This window comes from Olea europaea, unplaced genomic scaffold (assembly GCF_002742605.1).
Source record: "Olea europaea var. sylvestris unplaced genomic scaffold, O_europaea_v1 scaffold979, whole genome shotgun sequence".
In the NCBI taxonomy this organism is placed as follows: Eukaryota; Viridiplantae; Streptophyta; class Magnoliopsida; order Lamiales; family Oleaceae; genus Olea; species Olea europaea.
In genome coordinates, this window is record NW_019268297.1 from 143,480 (window position 1) to 149,189 (window position 5,710).

Sequence of the window (5,710 nt, forward strand, 5' to 3'; positions counted from 1 at the left end):
TGTTTTAATTTATCAATTTTGATTAGATCAAAATAATATTTCACGTCGTTAGGTATCGTGGTCGGGAACCTAATGGGTCGCACACAAAAGAGAATTGGAAGATTGCAAATTGCAAATTGGTTAATTTAACAATCGTTGGATAAATTAATTAATTGGATTTGTTATTTATATTCTCGAATTAATTAATTGGATTAATTAATTCACGGACCGGGTTTAATTAATTGGATTAATTAAATATTGGACCGGACCGGACCGAGCCCGTTTGGGTTTATATAAATACATAGCTAGGGTTTGAGGTCCAAATGATTTTCATTATTCTTGCTGGCACAAGAGAAAATCCTAGAAGCTTCAATCTTATTCTCTGTGTGGATCACCGTTGGAGGCTGGACAATTGGACAGCTGTGGTGGCAAATCAAGATTGATGGAATGAAAAGAAAAGCAAAAAAGATTGCAGATCTGAAAAATGTACAATCTTATCACAGTTTCTATCTAAACACAAAGGTGATTCTTGGTGGGAATCGAAAATTATTTTAAATTCCGCTGTGCATGTATAAGTAGATTCCCAACAGTTTGACACTTGCAATGTTGTCAAGTGTCAATTGGATGGGAAAACTATTTCAAATTAAAATTGTCCAACGGGGTAATGTCACGTGGCAAATTGTAAACTAAAGTGTACACCATAGTGTACATGTAGCAAGGTCCTTATCGATTGAACATTGTGTATTACTCCAAACTTCCTGTTACATATTTGGTCAATATGATTCATGCATTTCATGCTATTCACAATGTTACTTGTATTAGTTTTCTTAATTACTTTATCTTAAAATGGTGCATTCGATTATGGATATTTTAAGATTTTAGTCTTCGACTCCTAGACCGAGGTGTTGAATTTTGTATTGAGCTATGATAGAAAATTAGGTTAACTAAATGTTGGAGATTAGCTTGATAAGAAATGGATTATCGAAAAGGTCGAAAATCGGTATCGACAAAAGTTCAAGCTTTCTCTTCGGTTGATCGAGACCACCTTAAACCCTCGATAGGTAATTAACATATTTGGGACATGATACATAAAGGAACATGATCATGATGCGATAATATATGTCTCATATGACATTATAAATATCGAGGTGCGATTTGATGAAATCGGTCAAGAATGGGGTGTCAATCGGGTAAGTAATTAAATGAACGATTGAGGAATTAGCTCTATAAAATATTTTGGGATCTTACGGCAAGTGAAATGTATTGTAAACACATTAACATAAGCCTAGGATACTTGATTTATACCTGCAAAGATAGATATAAAATCAGATTTTTTTTTACTAGTGACCACCTCATGCTTTTAATATTTATCATTTTAACACCCAATTCCTTTAACCTTAAGGCATCAATCTCCTGTCCTACTCCTTAAGCACTTATTATAGGATGAATATATATCTTATAATCATAAATGGATCCAAATATAATGGTTGAAAATCAAGTATGGCTGCAATGAAGACACGTCGTGCTTGGCACCTCATGCTTAGGATAGTTGTCATTTTAACACTCAATCCCTTCATCCTTAAGATATATAGCACGTCTCCTACCTCTTTTTATTTAATATAGATAGATATACATATCTTATAAATCAATATAAGTTAAATAGTCCAAGAGAAAAGTCAAATATAGTAGGAAAAGACCACCTCATGCTAAACACTTGGCTGCACCCCACATTTTCTTAATCCTTAAGGAAGAGTCACGTCTACAGCATCTTGAAGACTTTATATACACCTCTGAACACCATGTTTAGTCTTAAAAATTATCCCCAATTGACCACCGATTGAAAGAGAAAGCAAAAAGGAAAAGAGAGAAGTAGAAACAAGGAGCTGAAATTGAATTTCTGGATAGGTGAGTTTAGCTCACGGTTTTGAAGTTTTTCTTTAGTTCTTTTGCTTGTTTTATAATATTTTTAAACTATAAACTTACTTGAGGCTAATTATAAGGGTTGTTTATGATTTTATGATGGCAAAAGAGAGGGGTAATTGAGTACAAGAACCTGAAAGAAACCAACAGGAATAGAGATGTGTTGATTGATGAATTTGGATGGTTTAAACTTTGATTTTGGATAATACTGAAGATATAACTTGTATCTATGTAAATGAATGTTTTTATATAGGATTTATAGGGATATAAATGGTCTTCTAATAGCCTGGAATCTGTTTGATGACATGCTAATAAAATGGAAACTGAAAGCGGTCACAATGAAAACTGCCTGATTTTGATGTCCTGGAAATGGACTATTTTGATGCTGAGAACACTTGATTTGTTACGAGTTTAGAGCATTATTGCCTTCACATACATGTTATAGAAACGTGGTAAAAATTTGGGAGTCATTGGATATGGATAAGGGGGTGAAAACGGATTGGAAAAGTAGTTGGACGGTGATGAAACCTGAAAAACAGGTTCTTTCCATTTATGTGTTTAATATGATTTCAACCTTTACATGTAAATTAATTATCTCTTGGGCCTAGAAAATAGATTGTAAGGAGTATTAGGTTGTTGAAAACAATTGGATGACGTTGATGTTGGTAATTGGACTCGAGGAAAAATGAGACTTATGGGACGAGATTGTAATGCCGTTAGTAACTTGAATAATGAATTCGTTTAAATTATTTTGACGTGAATGGAAGTATTTTGGGATTTTGTGTGTGTTAAGGCTATTAAATGGAGGATTGTCTTTAATATTAAATGGTAATACAGGTGATTTTCCGACGTTGAGTGAAAAAGGAAAGTGATATAATCTCCGTAGGAGCTTGTGCACACACAAGGGCAAAAAGGTAAGTAAAAATCCATTTGCAACTACGATGCAAGAACCTAGCATTTGTGGTATAGTGATGTTAGGATATTTTCATACTTTGATAGGAAAGCTTGTTGTACCCTATATGATGATTATGATCATTGAGAATGCGGTTGCAAAATACATTGACATCAACTTCCAAAGCATGTCATTCATGAGCATTTTCGTTGGCATGCATAACATATGATCATGGTTGAAAACTTTGCATGCGAAACGTGATTTCAAAGTAAGTTTTCTTTATAAATGTTTTATTGACCACTACTAGGGCACCGAGGCATGTGAGGCATGCTTATGTGATACGTTTGGCATCGCGGGTGATACTTCCTGGGTTATTGCAAAGGTAGACAGGGGATGGGCCTTTGGTGATCACAGGAGGGCAGACCACTCGACTATGCCCTTGTTATGATTATTGGCGCTGTCGGGTGGGAGACTTCTTGGGTGATCATAGGGGTAGTTAGGGGATGGGCCTCTAGCGGTCATAAGAGGATGGTCCACTCGTCGGTGTTGATTTCATATTGGCCACTTGATTATTAATATTGATCTTAAGCAGAGCTCTATCCGATGCATAGTTGGTGGGTCAAGGGCCCAATGAAATGAAAGATTTCAAATGAAATAATTTCGAGTCAACTTTGATGAATATTGGAATATGATGCATCTTTAGCATGATGTTTAAAGTAAATGACATGGTGTCACATATCCTTGTTACTCATACTCATGACATGCATGATTCTTGCTTACTAAGCGTCGGCTTATGTAGTTCTTGCATTGTAGGTGAGCATGGAACTATGTAGAGGGCACGGCTAGCTGTGGAGCTCTTACAGGATTTCAAAGATCAATGTACATGGATGACGACCTGTAGGGTTATTTTGTGGGCTATTATTTTGAGCTTACACTCTATTGTGTCGTATTTTGGGGGTCCTGTCTTGTATAACTTTTGAAATGGCCTATAGACGTGTTTATAACCTTAGAACATACGTGTTGGATTATGGTTATATGATCGTTGATTTTGATATAATATATGATCATCACAGGTGATTTGAAGTTAACAAATAGGGACATAATTGTGCAAATGCTCGTTTCATTTTATTAAAAAAAAAGGTACATCTAAATTTTATGTCTAGATCGAGTTACCAATATCATTTCAACACTGGAATTAGTATGGTTATCTGTATATATTTTGGGGTGTGATACATTGCAATTTGTACATTGATTTTTGACACGTTAATTTACACTTGCATTGTTTTCAAGTGTCAATTGGATGGAAAAATTGTTTGAAATTTAAACTGTCCAATAGGGTAATGTCACGTGACAAAGTGTAAACTAAAGTGTACACCATAGTGTACATGTAGCAAGCTTCTTATCGATCGAACTTTTGCTAATTGAACACAGATTTTCGACACGTTGTTTGAAACTTGCATTGTTGTCAAGTGTCAATTGGACGGGAAAACTATTTGAAATTTATACTGTCCAACAGGGTACTATCGAGTGGCAAAGTGTAAACTAAAGTGTACATCACAGTGTACATGTTGCAAGGTTCTAACCGATTGAACATTGTTATTTGTACACTTATTTTTGACACGTTGTTTGACACTTGCATTGTTGTCAAATGACAATTGGATGGAACAACGTTTGAAATTTAAACAGTCCAATAGGGTAATGTCACGTGGCAAAGTATAAACTAAAGTGTACACCATAGTGTACTTATAGCAAGTTCTTACCGATTCAACTTTACCTTTTGTACACCAATTTTGGACATGTTGTTTCACACTTGTAATGTAGTCAAGTGTCATCTGGATGGGAAAACTAATTGAAATTTAAATTGTCCAACAGGGTAATGTCACGTGGAAAAGTGTGAACTAAAGTGCACACCATAGTGTAAATGTAGCAAGTTCCTTACCGATTGAACATTGCTACTTGTATACTAACTTTTGACGTGTTGTTTGACACTTGCGTTGTTGTCAAGTGTCAATTGGATGGGAAAACTATCTGATAATTAAACTGTCAACCAAGGTAATGTCATGTGGAAAACTATAAACTAAAGTGTACATCATAGTGTACATGTAGTATGGTTCTTGACGATTGAACTTTGCTATTTGTACACTAATTTTTGACACGTTATTTGACACTTGCAGTGTTGTCAAGTGTCAATTGGAGGGACAACTGCTAGATATTTCGACTGTCCAATAGGGTAATGTCACGTGGTAAAGTGTAAACTAAAGTGTACTCCATAGTGTACCTGTGGCAAGGTTCTTACCGATTGAACTTTGCTATTTATACACTGATTTTTGACATGTTATTTGATACTTGCATTTTTGTCGAGTGTCAAAAGGATGGGAAAATTGTTTAAAATTTAAACTATCAAGTAGGGTACTATCACGTGGCAAAGTATAAACTAAAGTGTACAGAACAGTGTTCATGTAGCAAGGTTCTTACCGATTGACTTTGCTATTTGTACACTGATTTTTTACACGTTGTTTGACACTTGCATTGTTTTCAAGTGTCAGTTGGATGGGAAAACCGCTTGATTGTTAAACTGTTCGACAGGGTAATGTCACGTGGCAAAGTGTAAATGAAAGTGTACACCATAGTGTGCATGTAGCAAGTGTAAGTATTATGCCCTAGGTCCAATCAACTTTGGACATAAATACTTTTATATGTAATTAATGCAATTAAATGGCAGATCTATTATTTAATTAATAGACAATTAAATAAATAATAGAGTCCGTAGATTCAAATATTTGTAATTTGTTAATCACAAGGAGTTGTGATTGTGAGATACAAATTACATCTGATTGAATCTTAAATCATCCGTGGTCGTAAGTAATAACGAGATACGGATATCGTTATTACGGATAGACCATCACGTGTGGCATTTCT

The 5,710-nt window shown here is 35.0% G+C and overlaps 1 long non-coding RNA gene across 1 annotated transcript; it reads left to right on the forward strand.

The window, feature by feature from the left end:
* The first annotated feature begins 1,783 nt into the window (after positions 1 to 1,783).
* LOC111392794 lies at positions 1,784 to 3,879 on the forward strand. The gene is made up of 3 exons (XR_002702323.1): positions 1,784 to 1,884; positions 2,737 to 2,813; positions 3,605 to 3,879. It is a non-coding gene; the product is annotated as an uncharacterized LOC111392794 (long non-coding RNA).
* The last annotated feature ends 1,831 nt before the right edge of the window (positions 3,880 to 5,710 follow it).